Raw genomic sequence first — 10,918 nt, 5'->3', positions numbered from 1 at the left:
TAGAAATTACCAACACAAAAGCCAGAAAAAGCTACTTTTCCCGCTTCTCTCAACTGAGAGAAATAAGTGTGCATCATAACGAATTGGAGTGTTATTTGCCAAAAAAATTGATACTGGGAGTTATGCATCTAAGATGGACAAGGCTATATGCGAGATATCATTGAAGACAATTCGAAGAGTCAAAGGTATAAAGAGTAAAATAGGAACACCAGCGTCTAAGGGCTTGTGGCGCAACGGATAACGCGTCTGACTACGGATCAGAAGATTCCAGGTTCGAATCCTGGCAAGCTCGGATAGTTTTTTGTCAATCCTTTTTAACACACCCTCTTGAAACACGTATATAGTCTATATATAGTGGACAGTTAGAAGTCACATTTAAAAGAAATATCTGAACTGATTATAGAGCATCCAAACGTCAGAAACAGTTTGAACTCATTGATGGGGTTTTGGTGGAATCTTTTATTAGCACATATATATATGTTGTGGCTGCATGCCAACCTTTACATTCAACATGTTAGAAGGATATAACAAAAATAAATGTCCTCCCCGGCGGGGAATCGAACCCCGGTCTCCCGCGTGACAGGCGGGGATACTTTTTTTTTTTTTTATCTTTATTATATTCACAATCTATATATACATATCACAGTTTACAATTTCAATTACACATAAATGAAAACATTGTAAATATTTATTGTCCTTTCTCTGAAATGGAAAATATTCTAAGTATTATACAATCTATATATTTTCTTATTTTATTTCACCCTGAAATGGCTTTCTGGTCATTAACTTGCTTAAACTTTACTCTTCTTCTTTCTTTTCTTCTTTTTTTTTTTAACCTTTTCTCAGTTTTAAATAAAATGATAAAAACAACAGTTCAACTATTACAAGGAGAAAAACAATCGGAAATGTTAATAAATACGCAAATGATCTATTTTAATTAATGTTGGTTGTTTTAAAAAAACGGTTGGTTTCCAGACCAGAATTTGGTACACCACAAAAATTATTTTAGAATTATTTAGCATATTCAACATCTAATATCCCCCTCCCTAATAACAGTTTATTCATCAAAACACCACAAACAAAGTCTGTGCATCTCTGCATATCTTTCAATCTTTGGAATAGCACGAACATAACACTTAATTTCATCATTGTCCGATTTTCTAATGTCTCTAAATTTGTAGACGGAAGCCATTGCGTTTCCATATTCGATTTTGTCAGTTTCTATATTTACATGACGAAATTCACCGCGCTTCCCTAATGTCCATATAACTACCATTTCTCTCTTTTTTAATTTTCCTATCAAACAACTTCCGTCTGATCGTTGGCTGTATACAATTTTCTGAAAATGACTATCTGTACACGGACTCTTCCCTGTAACTATTAACTTCGGAGCGATAGTTTTTATTTTGTCTATTTCTTTATTTTCTTTTTCTTTATTAACATCTGTGTGTAAATTAAACGTCAGAAACAGTTTGAACTCATTGATGGGGTTTTGGTGGAATCTTTTATTAGCACATATATATATGTTGTGGCTGCATGCCAACCTTTACATTCAACATGTTAGAAGGATATAACAAAAATAAATGTCCTCCCCGGCGGGGAATCGAACCCCGGTCTCCCGCGTGACAGGCGGGGATACTAACCACTATACTACCGAGGACTTGAAGGTGAGAGCACAAATTTTAACAGATAAAGCTAAACTTTAGAAATTACCAACACAAAAGCCAGAAAAAGCTACTTTTCCCGCTTCTCTCAACTGAGAGAAATAAGTGTGCATCATAACGAATTGGAGTGTTATTTGCCAAAAAAATTGATACTGGGAGTTATGCATCTAAGATGGACAAGGCTATATGCGAGATATCATTGAAGACAATTCGAAGAGTCAAAGGTATAAAGAGTAAAATAGGAACACCAGCGTCTAAGGGCTTGTGGCGCAACGGATAACGCGTCTGACTACGGATCAGAAGATTCCAGGTTCGAATCCTGGCAAGCTCGGATAGTTTTTTGTCAATCCTTTTTAACACACCCTCTTGAAACACGTATATAGTCTATATATAGTGGACAGTTAGAAGTCACATTTAAAAGAAATATCTGAACTGATTATAGAGCATCCAAACGTCAGAAACAGTTTGAACTCATTGATGGGGTTTTGGTGGAATCTTTTATTAGCACATATATATATGTTGTGGCTGCATGCCAACCTTTACATTCAACATGTTAGAAGGATATAACAAAAATAAATGTCCTCCCCGGCGGGGAATCGAACCCCGGTCTCCCGCGTGACAGGCGGGGATACTTTTTTTTTTTTTTATCTTTATTATATTCACAATCTATATATACATATCACAGTTTACAATTTCAATTACACATAAATGAAAACATTGTAAATATTTATTGTCCTTTCTCTGAAATGGAAAATATTCTAAGTATTATACAATCTATATATTTTCTTATTTTATTTCACCCTGAAATGGCTTTCTGGTCATTAACTTGCTTAAACTTTACTCTTCTTCTTTCTTTTCTTCTTTTTTTTTTTAACCTTTTCTCAGTTTTAAATAAAATGATAAAAACAACAGTTCAACTATTACAAGGAGAAAAACAATCGGAAATGTTAATAAATACGCAAATGATCTATTTTAATTAATGTTGGTTGTTTTAAAAAAACGGTTGGTTTCCAGACCAGAATTTGGTACACCACAAAAATTATTTTAGAATTATTTAGCATATTCAACATCTAATATCCCCCTCCCTAATAACAGTTTATTCATCAAAACACCACAAACAAAGTCTGTGCATCTCTGCATATCTTTCAATCTTTGGAATAGCACGAACATAACACTTAATTTCATCATTGTCCGATTTTCTAATGTCTCTAAATTTGTAGACGGAAGCCATTGCGTTTCCATATTCGATTTTGTCAGTTTCTATATTTACATGACGAAATTCACCGCGCTTCCCTAATGTCCATATAACTACCATTTCTCTCTTTTTTAATTTTCCTATCAAACAACTTCCGTCTGATCGTTGGCTGTATACAATTTTCTGAAAATGACTATCTGTACACGGACTCTTCCCTGTAACTATTAACTTCGGAGCGATAGTTTTTATTTTGTCTATTTCTTTATTTTCTTTTTCTTTATTAACATCTGTGTGTAAATTAAACGTCAGAAACAGTTTGAACTCATTGATGGGGTTTTGGTGGAATCTTTTATTAGCACATATATATATGTTGTGGCTGCATGCCAACCTTTACATTCAACATGTTAGAAGGATATAACAAAAATAAATGTCCTCCCCGGCGGGGAATCGAACCCCGGTCTCCCGCGTGACAGGCGGGGATACTAACCACTATACTACCGAGGACTTGAAGGTGAGAGCACAAATTTTAACAGATAAAGCTAAACTTTAGAAATTACCAACACAAAAGCCAGAAAAAGCTACTTTTCCCGCTTCTCTCAACTGAGAGAAATAAGTGTGCATCATAACGAATTGGAGTGTTATTTGCCAAAAAAATTGATACTGGGAGTTATGCATCTAAGATGGACAAGGCTATATGCGAGATATCATTGAAGACAATTCGAAGAGTCAAAGGTATAAAGAGTAAAATAGGAACACCAGCGTCTAAGGGCTTGTGGCGCAACGGATAACGCGTCTGACTACGGATCAGAAGATTCCAGGTTCGAATCCTGGCAAGCTCGGATAGTTTTTTGTCAATCCTTTTTAACACACCCTCTTGAAACACGTATATAGTCTATATATAGTGGACAGTTAGAAGTCACATTTAAAAGAAATATCTGAACTGATTATAGAGCATCCAAACGTCAGAAACAGTTTGAACTCATTGATGGGGTTTTGGTGGAATCTTTTATTAGCACATATATATATGTTGTGGCTGCATGCCAACCTTTACATTCAACATGTTAGAAGGATATAACAAAAATAAATGTCCTCCCCGGCGGGGAATCGAACCCCGGTCTCCCGCGTGACAGGCGGGGATACTTTTTTTTTTTTTTATCTTTATTATATTCACAATCTATATATACATATCACAGTTTACAATTTCAATTACACATAAATGAAAACATTGTAAATATTTATTGTCCTTTCTCTGAAATGGAAAATATTCTAAGTATTATACAATCTATATATTTTCTTATTTTATTTCACCCTGAAATGGCTTTCTGGTCATTAACTTGCTTAAACTTTACTCTTCTTCTTTCTTTTCTTCTTTTTTTTTTTAACCTTTTCTCAGTTTTAAATAAAATGATAAAAACAACAGTTCAACTATTACAAGGAGAAAAACAATCGGAAATGTTAATAAATACGCAAATGATCTATTTTAATTAATGTTGGTTGTTTTAAAAAAACGGTTGGTTTCCAGACCAGAATTTGGTACACCACAAAAATTATTTTAGAATTATTTAGCATATTCAACATCTAATATCCCCCTCCCTAATAACAGTTTATTCATCAAAACACCACAAACAAAGTCTGTGCATCTCTGCATATCTTTCAATCTTTGGAATAGCACGAACATAACACTTAATTTCATCATTGTCCGATTTTCTAATGTCTCTAAATTTGTAGACGGAAGCCATTGCGTTTCCATATTCGATTTTGTCAGTTTCTATATTTACATGACGAAATTCACCGCGCTTCCCTAATGTCCATATAACTACCATTTCTCTCTTTTTTAATTTTCCTATCAAACAACTTCCGTCTGATCGTTGGCTGTATACAATTTTCTGAAAATGACTATCTGTACACGGACTCTTCCCTGTAACTATTAACTTCGGAGCGATAGTTTTTATTTTGTCTATTTCTTTATTTTCTTTTTCTTTATTAACATCTGTGTGTAAATTAAACGTCAGAAACAGTTTGAACTCATTGATGGGGTTTTGGTGGAATCTTTTATTAGCACATATATATATGTTGTGGCTGCATGCCAACCTTTACATTCAACATGTTAGAAGGATATAACAAAAATAAATGTCCTCCCCGGCGGGGAATCGAACCCCGGTCTCCCGCGTGACAGGCGGGGATACTAACCACTATACTACCGAGGACTTGAAGGTGAGAGCACAAATTTTAACAGATAAAGCTAAACTTTAGAAATTACCAACACAAAAGCCAGAAAAAGCTACTTTTCCCGCTTCTCTCAACTGAGAGAAATAAGTGTGCATCATAACGAATTGGAGTGTTATTTGCCAAAAAAATTGATACTGGGAGTTATGCATCTAAGATGGACAAGGCTATATGCGAGATATCATTGAAGACAATTCGAAGAGTCAAAGGTATAAAGAGTAAAATAGGAACACCAGCGTCTAAGGGCTTGTGGCGCAACGGATAACGCGTCTGACTACGGATCAGAAGATTCCAGGTTCGAATCCTGGCAAGCTCGGATAGTTTTTTGTCAATCCTTTTTAACACACCCTCTTGAAACACGTATATAGTCTATATATAGTGGACAGTTAGAAGTCACATTTAAAAGAAATATCTGAACTGATTATAGAGCATCCAAACGTCAGAAACAGTTTGAACTCATTGATGGGGTTTTGGTGGAATCTTTTATTAGCACATATATATATGTTGTGGCTGCATGCCAACCTTTACATTCAACATGTTAGAAGGATATAACAAAAATAAATGTCCTCCCCGGCGGGGAATCGAACCCCGGTCTCCCGCGTGACAGGCGGGGATACTTTTTTTTTTTTTTATCTTTATTATATTCACAATCTATATATACATATCACAGTTTACAATTTCAATTACACATAAATGAAAACATTGTAAATATTTATTGTCCTTTCTCTGAAATGGAAAATATTCTAAGTATTATACAATCTATATATTTTCTTATTTTATTTCACCCTGAAATGGCTTTCTGGTCATTAACTTGCTTAAACTTTACTCTTCTTCTTTCTTTTCTTCTTTTTTTTTTTAACCTTTTCTCAGTTTTAAATAAAATGATAAAAACAACAGTTCAACTATTACAAGGAGAAAAACAATCGGAAATGTTAATAAATACGCAAATGATCTATTTTAATTAATGTTGGTTGTTTTAAAAAAACGGTTGGTTTCCAGACCAGAATTTGGTACACCACAAAAATTATTTTAGAATTATTTAGCATATTCAACATCTAATATCCCCCTCCCTAATAACAGTTTATTCATCAAAACACCACAAACAAAGTCTGTGCATCTCTGCATATCTTTCAATCTTTGGAATAGCACGAACATAACACTTAATTTCATCATTGTCCGATTTTCTAATGTCTCTAAATTTGTAGACGGAAGCCATTGCGTTTCCATATTCGATTTTGTCAGTTTCTATATTTACATGACGAAATTCACCGCGCTTCCCTAATGTCCATATAACTACCATTTCTCTCTTTTTTAATTTTCCTATCAAACAACTTCCGTCTGATCGTTGGCTGTATACAATTTTCTGAAAATGACTATCTGTACACGGACTCTTCCCTGTAACTATTAACTTCGGAGCGATAGTTTTTATTTTGTCTATTTCTTTATTTTCTTTTTCTTTATTAACATCTGTGTGTAAATTAAACGTCAGAAACAGTTTGAACTCATTGATGGGGTTTTGGTGGAATCTTTTATTAGCACATATATATATGTTGTGGCTGCATGCCAACCTTTACATTCAACATGTTAGAAGGATATAACAAAAATAAATGTCCTCCCCGGCGGGGAATCGAACCCCGGTCTCCCGCGTGACAGGCGGGGATACTAACCACTATACTACCGAGGACTTGAAGGTGAGAGCACAAATTTTAACAGATAAAGCTAAACTTTAGAAATTACCAACACAAAAGCCAGAAAAAGCTACTTTTCCCGCTTCTCTCAACTGAGAGAAATAAGTGTGCATCATAACGAATTGGAGTGTTATTTGCCAAAAAAATTGATACTGGGAGTTATGCATCTAAGATGGACAAGGCTATATGCGAGATATCATTGAAGACAATTCGAAGAGTCAAAGGTATAAAGAGTAAAATAGGAACACCAGCGTCTAAGGGCTTGTGGCGCAACGGATAACGCGTCTGACTACGGATCAGAAGATTCCAGGTTCGAATCCTGGCAAGCTCGGATAGTTTTTTGTCAATCCTTTTTAACACACCCTCTTGAAACACGTATATAGTCTATATATAGTGGACAGTTAGAAGTCACATTTAAAAGAAATATCTGAACTGATTATAGAGCATCCAAACGTCAGAAACAGTTTGAACTCATTGATGGGGTTTTGGTGGAATCTTTTATTAGCACATATATATATGTTGTGGCTGCATGCCAACCTTTACATTCAACATGTTAGAAGGATATAACAAAAATAAATGTCCTCCCCGGCGGGGAATCGAACCCCGGTCTCCCGCGTGACAGGCGGGGATACTTTTTTTTTTTTTTATCTTTATTATATTCACAATCTATATATACATATCACAGTTTACAATTTCAATTACACATAAATGAAAACATTGTAAATATTTATTGTCCTTTCTCTGAAATGGAAAATATTCTAAGTATTATACAATCTATATATTTTCTTATTTTATTTCACCCTGAAATGGCTTTCTGGTCATTAACTTGCTTAAACTTTACTCTTCTTCTTTCTTTTCTTCTTTTTTTTTTTAACCTTTTCTCAGTTTTAAATAAAATGATAAAAACAACAGTTCAACTATTACAAGGAGAAAAACAATCGGAAATGTTAATAAATACGCAAATGATCTATTTTAATTAATGTTGGTTGTTTTAAAAAAACGGTTGGTTTCCAGACCAGAATTTGGTACACCACAAAAATTATTTTAGAATTATTTAGCATATTCAACATCTAATATCCCCCTCCCTAATAACAGTTTATTCATCAAAACACCACAAACAAAGTCTGTGCATCTCTGCATATCTTTCAATCTTTGGAATAGCACGAACATAACACTTAATTTCATCATTGTCCGATTTTCTAATGTCTCTAAATTTGTAGACGGAAGCCATTGCGTTTCCATATTCGATTTTGTCAGTTTCTATATTTACATGACGAAATTCACCGCGCTTCCCTAATGTCCATATAACTACCATTTCTCTCTTTTTTAATTTTCCTATCAAACAACTTCCGTCTGATCGTTGGCTGTATACAATTTTCTGAAAATGACTATCTGTACACGGACTCTTCCCTGTAACTATTAACTTCGGAGCGATAGTTTTTATTTTGTCTATTTCTTTATTTTCTTTTTCTTTATTAACATCTGTGTGTAAATTAAACGTCAGAAACAGTTTGAACTCATTGATGGGGTTTTGGTGGAATCTTTTATTAGCACATATATATATGTTGTGGCTGCATGCCAACCTTTACATTCAACATGTTAGAAGGATATAACAAAAATAAATGTCCTCCCCGGCGGGGAATCGAACCCCGGTCTCCCGCGTGACAGGCGGGGATACTAACCACTATACTACCGAGGACTTGAAGGTGAGAGCACAAATTTTAACAGATAAAGCTAAACTTTAGAAATTACCAACACAAAAGCCAGAAAAAGCTACTTTTCCCGCTTCTCTCAACTGAGAGAAATAAGTGTGCATCATAACGAATTGGAGTGTTATTTGCCAAAAAAATTGATACTGGGAGTTATGCATCTAAGATGGACAAGGCTATATGCGAGATATCATTGAAGACAATTCGAAGAGTCAAAGGTATAAAGAGTAAAATAGGAACACCAGCGTCTAAGGGCTTGTGGCGCAACGGATAACGCGTCTGACTACGGATCAGAAGATTCCAGGTTCGAATCCTGGCAAGCTCGGATAGTTTTTTGTCAATCCTTTTTAACACACCCTCTTGAAACACGTATATAGTCTATATATAGTGGACAGTTAGAAGTCACATTTAAAAGAAATATCTGAACTGATTATAGAGCATCCAAACGTCAGAAACAGTTTGAACTCATTGATGGGGTTTTGGTGGAATCTTTTATTAGCACATATATATATGTTGTGGCTGCATGCCAACCTTTACATTCAACATGTTAGAAGGATATAACAAAAATAAATGTCCTCCCCGGCGGGGAATCGAACCCCGGTCTCCCGCGTGACAGGCGGGGATACTTTTTTTTTTTTTTATCTTTATTATATTCACAATCTATATATACATATCACAGTTTACAATTTCAATTACACATAAATGAAAACATTGTAAATATTTATTGTCCTTTCTCTGAAATGGAAAATATTCTAAGTATTATACAATCTATATATTTTCTTATTTTATTTCACCCTGAAATGGCTTTCTGGTCATTAACTTGCTTAAACTTTACTCTTCTTCTTTCTTTTCTTCTTTTTTTTTTTAACCTTTTCTCAGTTTTAAATAAAATGATAAAAACAACAGTTCAACTATTACAAGGAGAAAAACAATCGGAAATGTTAATAAATACGCAAATGATCTATTTTAATTAATGTTGGTTGTTTTAAAAAAACGGTTGGTTTCCAGACCAGAATTTGGTACACCACAAAAATTATTTTAGAATTATTTAGCATATTCAACATCTAATATCCCCCTCCCTAATAACAGTTTATTCATCAAAACACCACAAACAAAGTCTGTGCATCTCTGCATATCTTTCAATCTTTGGAATAGCACGAACATAACACTTAATTTCATCATTGTCCGATTTTCTAATGTCTCTAAATTTGTAGACGGAAGCCATTGCGTTTCCATATTCGATTTTGTCAGTTTCTATATTTACATGACGAAATTCACCGCGCTTCCCTAATGTCCATATAACTACCATTTCTCTCTTTTTTAATTTTCCTATCAAACAACTTCCGTCTGATCGTTGGCTGTATACAATTTTCTGAAAATGACTATCTGTACACGGACTCTTCCCTGTAACTATTAACTTCGGAGCGATAGTTTTTATTTTGTCTATTTCTTTATTTTCTTTTTCTTTATTAACATCTGTGTGTAAATTAAACGTCAGAAACAGTTTGAACTCATTGATGGGGTTTTGGTGGAATCTTTTATTAGCACATATATATATGTTGTGGCTGCATGCCAACCTTTACATTCAACATGTTAGAAGGATATAACAAAAATAAATGTCCTCCCCGGCGGGGAATCGAACCCCGGTCTCCCGCGTGACAGGCGGGGATACTAACCACTATACTACCGAGGACTTGAAGGTGAGAGCACAAATTTTAACAGATAAAGCTAAACTTTAGAAATTACCAACACAAAAGCCAGAAAAAGCTACTTTTCCCGCTTCTCTCAACTGAGAGAAATAAGTGTGCATCATAACGAATTGGAGTGTTATTTGCCAAAAAAATTGATACTGGGAGTTATGCATCTAAGATGGACAAGGCTATATGCGAGATATCATTGAAGACAATTCGAAGAGTCAAAGGTATAAAGAGTAAAATAGGAACACCAGCGTCTAAGGGCTTGTGGCGCAACGGATAACGCGTCTGACTACGGATTAGAAGATTCCAGGTTCGAATCCTGGCAAGCTCGGATAGTTTTTTGTCAATCCTTTTTAACACACCCTCTTGAAACACGTATATAGTCTATATATAGTGGACAGTTAGAAGTCACATTTAAAAGAAATATCTGAACTGATTATAGAGCATCCAAACGTCAGAAACAGTTTGAACTCATTGATGGGGTTTTGGTGGAATCTTTTATTAGCACATATATATATGTTGTGGCTGCATGCCAACCTTTACATTCAACATGTTAGAAGGATATAACAAAAATAAATGTCCTCCCCGGCGGGGAATCGAACCCCGGTCTCCCGCGTGACAGGCGGGGATACTAACCACTATACTACCGAGGACTTGAAGGTGAGAGCACAAATTTTAACAGATAAAGCTAAACTTTAGAAATTACCAACACAAAAGCCAGAAAAAGCTACTTTTCCCG

At 34.9% G+C, this 10,918-nt stretch overlaps 14 non-coding genes across 14 annotated transcripts; 7 read left to right on the top strand and 7 right to left on the bottom strand.

Annotated features, from left to right (window-relative positions):
- Positions 1-219: 219 nt before the first annotated feature.
- On the top strand, positions 220-292 carry Trnar-acg (transfer RNA arginine (anticodon ACG)). Its single transcript has one exon. It is a non-coding gene; the product is annotated as a tRNA-Arg (tRNA).
- A 1,296-nt stretch (positions 293-1,588) lies between these two features.
- Trnad-guc (transfer RNA aspartic acid (anticodon GUC)) lies at positions 1,589-1,660 on the bottom strand. The gene has a single exon. It is a non-coding gene; the product is annotated as a tRNA-Asp (tRNA).
- A 262-nt stretch (positions 1,661-1,922) lies between these two features.
- Positions 1,923-1,995, top strand: Trnar-acg (transfer RNA arginine (anticodon ACG)). Its single transcript has one exon. It is a non-coding gene; the product is annotated as a tRNA-Arg (tRNA).
- A 1,296-nt stretch (positions 1,996-3,291) lies between these two features.
- Trnad-guc (transfer RNA aspartic acid (anticodon GUC)) lies at positions 3,292-3,363 on the bottom strand. Its single transcript has one exon. It is a non-coding gene; the product is annotated as a tRNA-Asp (tRNA).
- A 262-nt stretch (positions 3,364-3,625) lies between these two features.
- Positions 3,626-3,698, top strand: Trnar-acg (transfer RNA arginine (anticodon ACG)). The gene has a single exon. It is a non-coding gene; the product is annotated as a tRNA-Arg (tRNA).
- A 1,296-nt stretch (positions 3,699-4,994) lies between these two features.
- On the bottom strand, positions 4,995-5,066 carry Trnad-guc (transfer RNA aspartic acid (anticodon GUC)). Its single transcript has one exon. It is a non-coding gene; the product is annotated as a tRNA-Asp (tRNA).
- A 262-nt stretch (positions 5,067-5,328) lies between these two features.
- Positions 5,329-5,401, top strand: Trnar-acg (transfer RNA arginine (anticodon ACG)). The gene has a single exon. It is a non-coding gene; the product is annotated as a tRNA-Arg (tRNA).
- Positions 5,402-6,697: 1,296 nt separating this feature from the next.
- Positions 6,698-6,769, bottom strand: Trnad-guc (transfer RNA aspartic acid (anticodon GUC)). Its single transcript has one exon. It is a non-coding gene; the product is annotated as a tRNA-Asp (tRNA).
- A 262-nt stretch (positions 6,770-7,031) lies between these two features.
- On the top strand, positions 7,032-7,104 carry Trnar-acg (transfer RNA arginine (anticodon ACG)). Its single transcript has one exon. It is a non-coding gene; the product is annotated as a tRNA-Arg (tRNA).
- A 1,296-nt stretch (positions 7,105-8,400) lies between these two features.
- Trnad-guc (transfer RNA aspartic acid (anticodon GUC)) lies at positions 8,401-8,472 on the bottom strand. Its single transcript has one exon. It is a non-coding gene; the product is annotated as a tRNA-Asp (tRNA).
- Positions 8,473-8,734: 262 nt separating this feature from the next.
- On the top strand, positions 8,735-8,807 carry Trnar-acg (transfer RNA arginine (anticodon ACG)). Its single transcript has one exon. It is a non-coding gene; the product is annotated as a tRNA-Arg (tRNA).
- A 1,296-nt stretch (positions 8,808-10,103) lies between these two features.
- Trnad-guc (transfer RNA aspartic acid (anticodon GUC)) lies at positions 10,104-10,175 on the bottom strand. The gene has a single exon. It is a non-coding gene; the product is annotated as a tRNA-Asp (tRNA).
- A 262-nt stretch (positions 10,176-10,437) lies between these two features.
- Trnar-acg (transfer RNA arginine (anticodon ACG)) lies at positions 10,438-10,510 on the top strand. The gene has a single exon. It is a non-coding gene; the product is annotated as a tRNA-Arg (tRNA).
- A 250-nt stretch (positions 10,511-10,760) lies between these two features.
- On the bottom strand, positions 10,761-10,832 carry Trnad-guc (transfer RNA aspartic acid (anticodon GUC)). Its single transcript has one exon. It is a non-coding gene; the product is annotated as a tRNA-Asp (tRNA).
- Positions 10,833-10,918: the final 86 nt, after the last annotated feature.

Source organism: Mytilus trossulus, chromosome 14 (genome assembly GCF_036588685.1).
Source record: "Mytilus trossulus isolate FHL-02 chromosome 14, PNRI_Mtr1.1.1.hap1, whole genome shotgun sequence".
Classification (NCBI taxonomy): Eukaryota; Metazoa; Mollusca; class Bivalvia; order Mytilida; family Mytilidae; genus Mytilus; species Mytilus trossulus.
Note: the sequence above shows the minus strand (reverse complement) of the source record. Positions and strands in the feature narration are given on the sequence as shown.